Source organism: Lepidochelys olivacea, assembly GCF_965140295.1.
Source record: "Lepidochelys olivacea isolate rLepOli2 genome assembly, chromosome: 1".
Lineage (NCBI taxonomy): Eukaryota > Metazoa > Chordata > Testudines > Cheloniidae > Lepidochelys > Lepidochelys olivacea.
Genome location: NC_140411.1, coordinates 196,015,209 through 196,029,813, shown reverse-complemented (window position 1 = coordinate 196,029,813; position 14,605 = coordinate 196,015,209). Strand labels below are relative to the sequence as shown.

General features: G+C 40.9%; 2 protein-coding genes across 6 annotated transcripts in view; both read left to right on the top strand.

Annotated features, from left to right (window-relative positions):
• Positions 1–14,605, top strand: part of LOC311521464 (uncharacterized protein) — a 319,542-nt gene that overhangs the window by 152,850 nt on the left and 152,087 nt on the right. The window lies entirely within an intron of this gene.
• BBX (BBX high mobility group box domain containing) overlaps positions 1–14,605 on the top strand; it is a 193,457-nt gene that overhangs the window by 72,780 nt on the left and 106,072 nt on the right. For all 5 annotated transcript variants that reach the window (XM_084616800.1, XM_084616802.1, XM_084616801.1 and 2 more), the window contains exon 3: positions 9,118–9,187. The gene's annotated coding sequence lies outside the window, so the exon portion shown is untranslated. The remainder of the gene's footprint in view (positions 1–9,117; positions 9,188–14,605) is intronic.

Here is a 14,605-nt window from a genome sequence, read left to right as displayed (position 1 = left end):
CCATCCCCCCTCCAATTTCCTTGTAGCTCACCTTCACTGGTACAAGACTTCCTCCTGGCCTCCACTTCCTTACAAGAGTGGGAGGAGAGCTCTCCACAGAAAACATAACACACAGCTTTGACTTTTGACTAATCTCTAGAGGGTTGAAAAGGGGACAAGGTTGTCCCCCCAGCTTGGCCTTCCGAGGCTGTAACTCCGCTGCTCAACCCTCAGCATAGATTTCAGAGACCTGGAGAGGCCTCTACATGGTGGGGAGGGAGGGAGAGAGGTGTGTGTGCTTGATATGTTACCATTATCAATAGCCAGGATATTTTCCAGCTCCATGGTGATATTATGAGTCTGTGTTAATTTAACTGATTAACATTTTTAGTATTCTTTGAAGATGGAAAGCTATGTGAGTGTTTTTAAGAATTCATTGGACTGTGAACGCCCTGGAACAGGGTCTGTACTTGAGAGTTTGGAAAGCCTGGTGAGCACTACCATACATAGAAAATAATACCTTGGATCCAAGCCTTACTCCTAGGTATAGCATGTATTACAGTGAGAAGTCCCACTAAGCAAATAGGGCCATTATTATTGTTTAGGGTGACACTTAAGCTCTAGGTACAAACCAGGAGGCCTTGCTTGTATGTGTGTTCTTCCCTTTTCCCACTGTTCAGTCCCTGAATAAGGTTGAAGTGTAAATAGGGCACTTATATGTCTGACCAGTGTGTGAGTAGTGTCCTTCTCATGCTTGCCACTGTGGCTGGTTTGTTTGGTATTATGAATAGGGCCCATTTCAATAAAGAGGAAGAAATCAGTCTCAATTTCGTTGATAGGACAGAATGATCATCATTACTATGAACCTTGTGCTGCTTAGACTTCTCAATTTTAGTATGAATTCTGACTCTTCCACAGCTCAGTGCTCTATTTTCCATATAGACGAGCTCTAGAACTGTTAACTTGAAACATTCTAGATCGCCATGTACAGGCCAGCAGAGGTTCTCGTCTGTTGACTTGGATAGACTCCTCCAGAATGTAATATTTCTAGGAGGATTGTGAATAGGTTCATGCTGTCTTCTATATTACTGGTTTCCATTCTGGAGCAGAGTAAGTGAGTCTTTAGAAGTCTTTAAAATTGTAAATCTGTATTTATTTTTATTAACATGGTTTCCAGAAATAGTTGCTGTTCACGCAAGAACCTTTGGGGGAGAGAGGGGGAGAGAGAGGGAGAGGGTAAATTCTTCTCATCAAAACAATGACAAGAATGGTTTGGCTTTTTTTTTTTTTTTAAATAAATAATGTTGGGCCCAGATTTGTAGCTGCTGTGAATCAGGGTGGTTCCATTGAATTCACTGGGGCTGTGGTGATGTACAGTAGCTGAGGATATGTATTACTGTTTTAAAAATAAGGACTGAAAGTTGAGAATGTAATGCTGGCTAATAACACGGTAGTTGCCGTATTTGATGTTGTCTGAGTCTTCAGAAAGACACCGAGTGACTGAGTCTCCTCTTGCTCAAACCACCAATTTTATTTAAAAAAAAAAATACAACATTAAACTAAATCTCAGCAAATCTAAAATTATGCTGTTTGGCTCAGACAGCAGGTGGGGAGTGAAGGGCGCTGCTAAGCCTCCAGTCTTACAATCAGGGGAGATGTGTTAGTGGGGATGAGGTGATGCCCAGGCTTAGGGCCAAATGGTGCTTGTCTTACCCGGGTTTTCCCATTTACTTCAGGCAAGTAGCCCCATGCTTTCAGTGAGACTTCTTGGATATCTAGGGTAAGCAAGATTTGGCCCATAGTGTGCTCCTGGACTGGGCTGACTTTGGAAAATCGACGTTTGGCTCTAATTGGGCTCTTTAAAATAGTAAACACCATAGGAATGTCACCAGCCTGCAAACCTTCCTCTTGAACTCTGATCTCACTACTATGACTCATGCCTTTATGGCTGCATTACTGCAACAAGCTCTCTACTGACTAACTGAAAAGCAGTTCTGTTGCCTGCAGCTGCTGCAGACCTTGGTAGCAAGACTGCTTTCTAGGGTGGCGAAAGGAATTCTGCTTGCCTGCTTTTTCCATGCTCAGCTGTGCCTTTTGGGGCCATGGATTGTGTTTGGAACATTCTTGGAACCCAAGGACCTTGTTCAGGCTTTGACACTTCTAAGATTTCATGGTGATTTGTGATGGCTGAGAGTTTGGGCTGGGCCCAGGAGGGCCTCTGCAACCCTCTCTCTGTGGAATGCTCCTCAGGTTTATGTTGAGAAATGATACTGCTGGAGCAGTGAAAACAAGCCACAAAGCTTTATTTCTTTCCATTTGAAAAAAGTATTCTGCATGTCATTTGACTCCATTTTAATTCATCTGATGGACTTATTCTTCAGCCCTTTTAATCGGCGTAAGTTGTATTTTGAAGGCCCTTCCAATTCTACAGCAGTTTGAAATACATATATTTTGTCTGAATCAACTCTGTTACACCAATGTAACTCCTCTGATTTTCAAGGAATTACTCAGGATTTACACCCAGGGTAAGAGAGCAGAATCAGGCTCATTATTTTCTGTGCCTTAGTCCCTTAGAATATAAATACAATACATGAACTAGGGTGCCCTCCATCAAGAAAGGTGTAAGGGGAGGAGATGGAAGAGATTCAGGAGACATTGTCTATGGTCGGGAAACCAGGACAAAACCCCCATTTTCCACAAAACACACTGGGATTTCCCAGAAAACCAGAGCAAGCCTGGCAACTTAAGTTTTGTCAGCTCCAAGCATTCAGGAGTCAGGCCTCAGGAATTATGAGATGGGATTAAAATTCATGCTTTTTAAAAAAGAATAGATGGCTTTTTATTTGCCTCCTAGTTTTTTTGAGCCTTTTGGGTCATGTTTTAAATCTCCTCTCTGTAACTTTTCCAACAGCCTTAAGGTCAGGAGATGCTTGTTGTTCAATATTCAGACTTTTCAAAAGTACCGTTCTAACTATATGAAAACCTACAGCTTTATGAATAGGCTGCTTTGGTTTGAAAATTAGTGACATCTCATGTACTGTAATAGAACTATGTATAAAGAGTCATAGAATCATAGAATATCAGGGTTGGAAGGGACCCCTGAAGGTCATATAGTCCAACCCCCCGCTCGAAGCAGGACCAATTCCCAGTTAAATCATCCCAGCCAGGGCTTTGTCAAGCCTGACCTTAAAAACCTCTAAGGAAGGAGATTCTACCACCTCCCTAGGTAACGCATTCCAGTGTTTCACCACCCTCTTAGTGAAAAAGTTTTTCCTAATATCCAATCTAAACCTCCCCCACTGCAACTTGAGACCATTACTCCTCGTTCTGTCATCTGCTACCATTGAGAACAGTCTAGAGCCATCCTCTTTGGAACCCCCTTTCAGGTAGTTGAAAGCAGCTATCAAATCCCCCCTCATTCTTCTCTTCTTCAGGCTAAACAATCCCAGCTCCCTCAGCCTCTCCTCATAAGTCATGTGTTCTAGACCCCTAATCATTTTTGTTGCCCTTCGCTGGACTCTCTCCAATTTATCCACATCCTTCTTGTAGCGTGGGGCCCAAAACTGGACACAGTACTCCAGATGAGGCCTCACCAATGTCGAATAGAGGGGAACAATCACGTCCCTCGATCTGCTCGCTATGCCCCTACTTATACATCCCAAAATGCCATTGGCCTTCTTGGCAACAAGGGCACACTGCTGACTCATATCCAGCTTCTCGTCCACTGTCACCCCTAGGTCCTTTTCCGCAGAACTGCTGCCTAGCCATTCGGTCCCTAGTCTGTAGCGGTGCATTGGATTCTTCCATCCTAAGTGCAGGACCCTGCACTTATCCTTATTGAACCTCATCAGATTTCTTTTGGCCCAATCCTCCAATTTGTCTAGGTCCTTCTGTATCCTATCCCTCCCCTCCAGCGTATCTACCACTCCTCCCAGTTTAGTATCATCCGCAAATTTGCTGAGAGTGCAATCCACACCATCCTCCAGATCATTTATGAAGATATTGAACAAAACCAGCCCCAGAACCGACCCTTTGGGCACTCCACTTGATACCGGCTGCCAACTAGACATGGAGCCATTGATCACTACCCCTTGAGCCCGACAATCTAGCCAGCTTCCTACCCACCTTATAGTGCATTCACCCAGCCCATACTTCCTTAACTTGCTGACAAGAATACTGTGGGAGACCGTGTCAAAAGCTGCTGTGTAAAGTACAGTGCTCCTGCACATATTATTTCATCTGTAAGGGTGAAAACTATTTACATGATTCAAGAATTTCTACCCAGTAGCTGTCTACAGTCTTAGAAAATGTACCAGATATTAGCAAGAGGTTGATAGTAAGATGAGGGGAGACTGCATAAGTTAGATCCAGGGGCCAAGACCTAAATAGAAGCTCATTATTTCCTCTTTGTCCAGCCATCCCAACTAGTATGAAGAGACTGCTAGAACTCCTGGGAGACCACTTCTTTTATATCCATCTCTAGATACACAAGTGATGAAGTGTTCAGAGCTGGGGCCTTCAAATATATTCAAAAGAAAAACATGCTCTTTCTCTGTTCCTTTTCCCATCAACCTCTGGCCAGGTGGGGAGCAATGGGTTTCTGATGCCTTTAATTTCTCCTCCAGTGAATAAATAGCTCCTGACTTTCTCAAGCCAGCAACAGCAGAATGAAACTAACCTGATCGTCAGTTTCACCTTGGCCTGCAAGATTCTGAACAGCAGTGTGTTTATTCTTTGCTCCTGAAAATATTCATGAGCACAGCAGAGGGCACTGTGGCTGTCTCCAGACTTAGGCAGTCAGCAGTACTTTGGTTACACTTGGTCCACATTCAAAAAGGTATATTCGCAAGACCTGGAAGCTTTTTATATTTTTTTTTAATCAGAGCTCTGATTCTGCAGGAGAGCGCCAAGTAGTATTCTTAAACTACTATAATTAAACCACTATTTTTTCTTGTGGATAAAGACTTATTTACATGCAGAGTTGTATCAGTTTAATTTGAGGTGTGATTTTTTTAAACCAATTTAGTTAAATCAATGCAAAAAAAAGGGTATGTTCAGATTCTATTAGTTTAAACCAGGCTTACTTCAGTTCAAGTTAGTTTTAAGCAAAACCAAAACAAGCTACCCTTAAACTGAAATAAGAGTGTCCACTCAAGGGTTTGAGCTGATTTAATTAAACTAAAACAAGGTTGTATGTAAATGAGGCCTAAAGTTTCATTTTCTTGTCCACCGTGTAGTAACTTATATGTAGATCTCCTTAGGTTTCACTCATAAGAGTTGTCCCAAATCAGTTCAATAAATGAACAGATCTCCTGTAGTCACACAACAAAAGGTATTTGTGGGTACTGTTGAGAAAACAAAACAAGTGTTTCAAATCAGACACTGGCTGGAGTAACAAGAGCTGCCTTAATTTAGTAGGTGTTCATGTGTAGCACATTCTCCAGTTGAGCTCTAAGACAATGCAGCATACCCTATTTTCTATGGTGGCATCTTGCAAAACATCAGTGCTATGAAAGAGCCAACTCATGAGCTTTTTGGGAATTTAAAAAGTCTCTAGAAGGGGTTTGTTTGTTTAGGTTCTTGTAAAAACGTGCACCGTTAAATACACTTGTAAAGCCACAGCTTCAAGAGGTCCTAGAAGCAAAGCTATTTCTCAAGCATTGTGAGGCCTAGCATTTATCCCTTTTGTTGCAGAAAATAGGTCTAATGATTTTAATAAAATAACTACTAGTTATTCCATTGTACCTTTGTTTGGTCCCATGCAAAGAAGCAAGAACTATGTTAAAAACCTCTCTTAGACAACCTCTTGAGACCAGCAAAAGTCAGTTAATTCCTTCCCCAAATACATTTTATTGGTATGAATAAGTGTGCAGGAGGCTCATAATAAAACTGTTTGATTTGTACAAAATGGAAAATAGTACGTATATGAAAGGATTTTGTCCTCTGCAACGTTGAACTTAATAAACTCTTATGCCAACAGTATTTGTATTTTTACATCCTATCTCTATCTTACCCATTCCCACTGCCCTTCACCCTGCCTCTTTTGGAGGAAAAAAGCAAACCTTCCCACCAAAAATCCTGGTTCTTCTATTAAGATGTATTTGGCCTTGCTGGGTACTACCTAGGATTGAGGGATGGTTCCTTCACTAGGTCATTTATGAAATTCACCGGAGGTCTCTAGGCATCATAAAATAAAGCTATCAGTTTCCGTTTTCATTCTTGCTCAAGTTTTTTCTCCAGGAGCATTTGATTTCCATTGTCATAGTGCAGGTAGAAGGCCTTTATCTAGTTTGTAAGACCTGCTTTCTGTGCTTCAGAAAAGGGACAGTCTCAAACAGTTCCAGATTGTCTAGGGAAGCCCTTCAAAGGCAAAGCTATGCAACAGATATCTTTATGACATAATGCCTTACTAGTACAGTCCGGCTCTTGGGCTAGTCAATTAGCAATGGTCCCAGTGTGCCACCTGCGTACCATATTTCATACATGCTGATTCAGATTCCTTTCTGAATGCAAGGCTAATATAACCCTAGGTATGACTTTGTCCTGAGTTTCTCTGATACCAGCCACAATGGAGATCTTAGATTACTTTTTCTACCTCATTCTAACAGTGATCACTGGTCGTCCATCAAGGAATACCCTTACAGGTTTCTCTGGCCTAAGTCTTACGGAGGACCTAGTTTCGTATATAACTGTGTATGGGAGATATTCCTCCTCTGCAAAAGGCATGAACATTTAAAAAAAAAAAAAAAAAAGGAAAAATTTGTTACTTAACACAGACCGCTTTCTAGTAGAGGAGGAGGAGGAGAGTTATATTTAAAACATTTGGGAATACTGTGGAACATTTCTAAGATGTGCGGTTGCTTAATAAAGATGGTCTCTAGTAAAGGCTTCACTTTGATTTCAGTTCTATGTTTATCCCAATAGGAGGTCTTAGCATTCTGCATGTTATCCTAAAACAATAAATAGATGAGAACTTTAGAATGCATGCTCTTAGAGCCAGGGTCTGGATCTTCCTGTGTATGGGAAAGTTTATAGCACTTGTGGTGTACGGTTGCTTTCTGAATAATAAATAATTACATCCCACATGAGAAAAAGATGAATTAAAGAGATCGTAAATGTATGCTGTTAATGGCACCCCTAACGGTCTTTTTTTCCAATCTCTTAGTATTACAGGAAACACCTATGATTATTACAATTGAAAGAGATTAGTCTCTAGTTCTTATTTGTTTGCTTTATATACATTTGACAGCACTCTGTGACTAATCATGAACACTGTTTCCTTTGTATAGTCAGTCATTTTCCCCTTCTTCTGAGAGTCTTACAGGTAGTGAAAGGGGAGCGAGAAATCATTTATTTTTAAAGGAAACTGATTGTAAAACCACTAATATAGGCAGTGGGACTCAGGGACATGTGTGTAATATCATGTTTACTCTGAAAGCTCCAGCTGGGAGTGCCCCTTCAAAAAGCACTTCGATGTTGGAATGAAGACCATAAAAGTACCTAAGAAAGGGGAACCTGTGCAGATGATTAACTATCCCAAATACTGATCGAGGGTTAACCTTTTAGCTGGATGTGCTTCACTGCACCTGTGTGCTGATGTCATCCTTCGACATCAAATGAATGTTCAGGCTTGCCTGATGCAGTTGCTTTCTGCAGGAGCATGCTGCCTGAATGTACTGGGAAAATTTAGCAGCAGTTAATGCAGTTAACATAAGGCAATATTCTGAGGTGTGGTAAAAGCACTCTTCCAGACAGCTTGAGGGAGGAGCTATTCAATGCCACTCATTCTCAGTGAAGTTCCTGTGGGCCTTGCTACAGTGTGATTTGACTTCAGGTTTTGTCATCATTGTCATTTGTAGTTGAGAGAATTTCACTCTGAGGCTTTAATAACCTGTCATGTACCCTTGATCATTTTGATTATTATTTGAGTGCCATTGGGGTACAAGAGAGTCTGTTTGGTATTTCTGGCTGGTATTTGAAGACTTCTGTTTGATTCAGTTGTTTTTCGATTGTCAGGGTATCGGGCTGAATGTTCTAGCCATAGGCATTACCCAACTCAGTGGCTGGTTATGGGAAAATAGTTCTCTGATGGCCATTGGCCAGTCTGGAAAGTATAGTACTGATTGTAGGGATAAGTGCTAGCATCACTTCATTTCAAACTGTGATTTGGAGGTTCCTTTAAAACTACCTAGATTCATCTTGTCTTACAAAGACAAGAGAAGTTTTTAATTGCTTTGGAGAAAATTAAGTGGGGGGAAATCTATCGCAGTTGAGGAAACCTAAGCTAAGGCAAGAACTGAGTTATGCTGCCATAGACTTCACTGCAGGATAATTTAGGCTTAATCTAAAACTATCGGTGCTTTTAAATTTAATCTACCAAAATCAGATTATTCAGCTAGATATTCTTACTAAACAATAAGTAGTGCTAAGTTTTAGTACAGTAGTAGGAAAAAACAAAGACAAATATGTCACTACAAGGGGAAAATTGCAGACTATCTTTCTCCGTTGAAGAATAGCCCTTTACTTGTAGAGGGGGTGCTTTGCAAACAGGTGTTTTCTCTGAACAGAGATGCTTTGGTGTTGGCAGTTTTATCTGCATGAGCTTCAATTTGACTTCTGTGTTGTCTATGCACATGTCCGCAATATGTCTCTTGCTGATAGCAGTAAACATGTATACTTTTTATGTACTATCTTCCATTCAGGGATCAGAAAGCATTTTACAGACCGAATATACTTCATAAAACTCTTTCTCACCTACTTTTTTTCATGATCCATGTCAAACTTAACTTCTCAGTAAGCGAGAAGTAAATACACAATGGAAGACCTTTTAATGACCAACAGAAATGGGGAAAGGAGCTGATACCTTTTTTGCTGCTTCATGATGTAAAAAGAAATGGACTTTCCCCCTCCAGTTTTAGAAATATCAAATCTTGTTTTACCTGTTTTTGTTGGAGAATTGCAGTAGGAGTTTTCTCTTCCCTCAATTTATGTGGCAAAAGTGTTGAATCTTTCATAATGAACTATTCTCCTGAGTGGATATTAAGAATTGAGAGTTAAATAGGTGATAATGTAAACAACAATCAAAGGATTTTTTTAAAATAGGCTGACTAAAATCCCTTCCTCTTTTTGCTTCCTTAGGTTTCAGTCTCTTGTGATGTCATAATCCTACTAGTTCTCCAGGCTGCCGAGACTCTTCACCCAGAAGCAGGTAAGACAAGTCACAATGGGCCAGGCTCCTCAGCTGGTGTCAGCATAACTCCAGTGTAGTCAATGGAACTATCCCAATTTGCCTCAGCTGAGAGTCTGTCTCATTATTCCTACTGTGTGTGGTTTAAAAAAACAAACAAAAACTATTTCCAGGCCTTCTTTATTCATAATCAGGAAACAAAAATAACACAAATCCAAATATTGAAGCCCAACTTTAAGGTAATTAGATGGCAGCAGGGTAATGTATGTTAATGTGTCACAATCCTCTTTTCTAATACGTGATGCAAGTATGTTATTTAGAGACACAAAAATTCATTGCTTCCTTCCATTTTTGTGGTCATTCAGATTTTTCATCAACTTTACCTATTCATAGAATTACTTGGAGTTTCTGCAATGCTAACCTCATTTGTTTTGGTTTTTCTTCCTGCCTCAAAGAAAAATATGAAAATGTGGCATGTGGGTTTTGTTGATTTGTTTACTTTTGGTTTTGGTGTCTTGGTTTTGAATGTTGAGCTTTTGTTTTTAGCTGGCACGTGTGTGTACTGTTTTGATTTTAGCATCTGGCATGTCCCATGGAATTTGTGAATACAAGGTGACTTTAGGAGCAATGACCATTTCCTTTGATTTAATTTTGTCCCACTAGGGGACAAATCTACAATGAAGAAGATTGATTTGGTGCTCTGAGTTGGTGGCAAAATGTTTGATTTATCATATTTTAGATTTTGAGTGAGGCAAACTGAGATACTTAACAATGAGACACTGTATGCTAGCACAACTGAGTTCAATTTAAAACCAGCTCTTATAAGCCCTCTGCTTTTAAGTATGGGCAGATTCATTTAATCTGGGACAAGTGGAAAAAGCAAAGGACCATAGGGTGTAAAGATGTTTGATAGATGTTCGTTCAGCTCTTTCCCTGATCCCCAAAAGGGTTAATAATTAACACCAGGAAAAAATGTTGGAAATCCTGCAATGACGTTGTATTAAGGAACAAATTTGTAAGGATGGAGGCTGCCTTCAGGATCATCCTTACTTTACGATTCCTAATGTAGCTGAGTGAAAATAAATCCTTTCAGTCTCACCACACAAAGGATTCCAAACTGAGAATAAAATATAGTCTGAGAAAAATGGATTCAAACAAGTTGCTTAGGGTCCACCTACTTAAGACTGCCTGTCTCCCTGTACCATACTGCTGCAGTCAGCAGAGGTGCTCATGTTGGAGGCCCCATGATTTAATAGACAAGAGGTCAGTGATAGAACACACTCTGTAAGGAGCCCTGAATTGTGGAAAAGGCTTATTCTTTGGTCCTGAGCAGTATGGGACTGGTGATCTCCAGTGCATTTTGTAAGGTCTATAATTTTCCCCTGGGTGTTTTGAAGATGGTGGATCATGTTGGGAGTGATTATTTATGGGGGATGGGCATTTGGGTGAGTGAAAGACCTACTGTTTGGGTTGTGTCGGGATAGGGATTTGTTGGAGTTTTTCTTTTTTTGCTGCTGTTTTTTGTTTATTAGGTGATATTGTTGTTTTAATAATGTCAGAGGCACCCAGAGTAACAAATTGTATGAGAGAGGGAATCATTGTGTATCATTATACACTGAAATATTTAAAAATAAAATAAAATGTTACCAAAAGATGTTGAATACTTCAAGGCTCCACAGACTGTGTCTCTGTATAATTACTTGAAATATTTAGACTTAAAAAGAACATATACAGTAACTCCTCACTTAAAGTCGTCCTGGTTAACCTTGTTTCATTGTTCTGTTCCTGTTCTATTTATTAGAGAATAATGCTCGTTTAAAGTTGTGCAATGCTCCCTTTATAACATCATTTGGCAGCCGCCTGCTTTGTCCACTGCTTGCAGGAAGAGCAGCCAATTGGAGCTAGCTGGTGGGGGCTTGGAATCAGGGTGGACAGCAGCCCCCCATCAGCTCCCCTATGTTCCCTGTGCTGCAGCTGCCCAGCAGGCTATCAATTGCTGGAAGTTCAGCTGTCCCTCCCCTCACTGCCCCGAGCTGCTCTGCCCTCTGCCTTGGAGCTGCTCCCAGGAGCCTCCTGCTTGCTATGCAAGGGGTGGGGGGTGGGGAAGAAGGGTGCTGATGTCAGGGTGTCCCCTCCTCCCCCCGCTCCTGTACCTCCTCTCCACAGGGGGGGGATGACACACGACAGGGCTCAGGATGGAGGGAGCTTGCTGGCAGCAGCTGCTGTCTCAACTTGCTGATCTACTTAAAAAGCAGTGTACTTAGAGTGGGGTCAGCGTACTTAAAGGGGCAATACGTGTCTCTCTCTCACACACATCGTGTGGGTCTCTGTCACTCTCTGCCATGCTGTCTCCCCTCCCTCCATTCGTGCTGCCTTATAGAGTGTGAGGCTACATTAACAACAATGGGTTAACCCTTGAGGGGTCAGCCGAGCGTTAGTTCATCATTTAGCAGTAAGGTATTCCCTGGGAAATATCCTACCTTCTTCCACCCTCTGACTTCACAACCTCAACCAAGCTTCACAATCATCTTTGCTATGTACAGTATTCAATTGTTTGTTTAAAACTTCTACTGATAGATAGGTAGATAATAGTCTTTTGTCTGACAAAAAAAATTTCCCTGGAACCTAACCCCCCTATTTACAGTAATTCGTACGGGGAAATTGGATTTGATTAACATCGTTTCGCTTAAAGTAGCATTTTTCCAGAAACATAACTGTAACGTTAAGCGAGGAGTTACTGTATGTATGAAAATGCAACTATTCTAAGAGGATTTTGTTAAGAGATTCACTCCTATGTTATGCCAAGATCTGCAGCTGGATCACGAGTCCTTTGTTCTCTGAAGAAAGAAGCAATTCTTGATTTAATCCTAAGTGGCGCACAGAATCTAGTCCAAGAGGTGAATATAGCTGAACAGCTTGGTAATAGCAACCATAATGTAATTAAATTTAACATCCTTCTAGGGGAGAAAAGACCAAAGAAACCCTCCTCAGTAGCATTTAACTTAAAAATAGAGAACTACACAAAAATGAGGAGGCTATAAGAGGCAGTTAGAGAAAATAAAAGCTGGAAGTAAAATCCTACTGAGGAAAATAGAAAGTCAGTGTAAGACCAATACATGTTTCTACTTAAGTGTGTAAATTTAGATTTAGGAATCTAGCATTAGGCAACCAGGTTTGGAAGTTTTGACCTAGGGTTATGCATTTATTTTGTGGGATCTTTTGCACATTGAGTAACTGAAACATAGAATCACAGAAATGTAGGGCTGGAAGTGACCTTAAGAGGTCATCTAGTCCAGCCCCTCTTGCTAGATCATCCCTGACAAGTGTTTGTCCAATTTCCTTCTTAAAAGCCTCCCATCACGGGGAAGCCACAACTTCCCTTAAAACCCTATTCCAATAGGAAGTATCCTTACAGTTATAAAGTTTTCCCTAATATCTAACCTAAATCTTGCTTGCTGCAGATTATTCCCATTAGTTGTCCTACCTTCAGTAGACACGAAGAATAAATCATCATAGGTTTTTGTTTTTTTGTTTTTAACAGCCCTTAACATCCCTTATCAGGTCCCCCTCAGTCTTCTTTTCTCAAGACTAAATGTGTCCAGTTTTTTTAACCTTTCCTCATAGGTCAGGTTTTCTAAACTCTTTATCGCTTTTGTTGCTCTTCTCTGGACTCTCTCTCCAATTTATCTGCATCTTCCTAAAGTATGGTGCCCAGATTTGGACACCGTACTCCAGTTGAGGCTTTGCCAGGGCCAAGTAGAGCAAGACAGTTACCTCCCGTGTCTTACATACGATACTCCTGTTAATGCATCCCAGATTATTAGCTTTTTTTGCAACTGCATCACGTTGTTGACTTGTATTGAATTTGTGATCCAGATCTTTTCCAGCAGTACTATCACCACTTGTGCACCTACCTTTTAGTAATTTCATCTAGACCATATTTCCCTAGTTTGCGTATGAGAAAGTCATGTGGGATTGCATCAAAAGCCTGACTAAAATTAAGATCTACCCTGTCTACTGCTTCTCTCCTATCCACTAGGCCAGTAACCCTATCAAAGAAGGAAATTAGGTTGATTTGGCATGGTTTGTTCGTAATAAATCCATGTTGGCTATTTCTTATGAGCCTATTAGCCTAGAGGATACAAATTGATTGTTTAATAATTTCTTCCAGTATCTTTCTGGGTATCGAAGTTAGGCTGACAGGTCTATAATTCCCCAGATCCTCTTTGTTCCCCTTTTTAAAGATAGATGCTATGTTCGCCTTTCCCCGGTCTTCTGGGACTTGATCTGTCCTCCAAGATTTCTCAAAGATGATTGCTTCAGTTAGGACTTGAAGTACTGTAGGATTAATTTAATCAGACCCTGTCGAAACATCTGCAATTAAGCTTCATCCCTTTCCTTTGGCTTTCTCTGCAGTAGGGAATAGCTTCTGTGTGAGTTTTTAAAAAATCAAGAAACTTGGAAAATAACATTTGACATGCACACTATGAAACCTTACTACATGTTATGGTGCATATTTGTGTTTGGCCCCCTGAATTTGATCGCATGCAATGTGTTCATCTTGGCAGACCGCTCCTTGGTGTTGCTGAGCTCTGTGTCTTCCCTATGAGTAGAACTTCATGATGCTAGAACGCCATGGAAATCTAGGGTGATATGATCAAAATCTATAAAACCATAAATGTGTGGAAAAAATGAATAGAGAAGCGTTTATTACCTTTTTTGACCATAAAAAACCTGGGGTCACCTGATGAAATTAGGTTTAATACATACAAGAGGAAGTACTTTTTCTTCTTTGAGTGATGGTCCCTATTGTATTCCACTGAGGGATTACGCATGTGCACCACGTGTCTGTAGCTGAAGAATTTGAAAGTAGTAGTGTCTGTTGGTGCACTCAAGAATTTGAGGTGATAAAGGGCCGGGCGGCCCGACCGTGTCTCCAGGTCCTTCTCACCGCCATCTGGTCCCAGTAGGAACTATGTCCTCTTGTTTGTGACGCTTCTTTAAAAGAGTATAGTGTGTATAGTTTTGGGGGTTTTTTGGTAGTATTTAGCTGCTTTTACATAGTTTTTAGAACTGGCGTGTTCATCGGAAATGCAAGGAATCCTATCAAGCAATGCAAGGAATCCTATCAAGCAGTAGGAAAGAGTCCACTATGCGTTCCTACTGAGTTAAGTGGAGCCACTTTTCCTCCTGGGCCCAACAGACAGGGTTTTCCCCAGAGGACCCTTCCTCCCCAGCCTTGCAACTCTGACTCTCTGGCTAGGATGCAGCCAGAGTTTTTACAGAGGGCTTCCATAACCCGAACTCTTTGCAGAGAAGGGAAGTCCCTACCCTGTCTCTGAGTGATTGGCTAGGCAAACTGTCAATCAACTTCCTTTACTCCTGGGTTTTATAAAGACTTCACGCGTCACACACTATTATTATTTTTTCAGTGAGTAT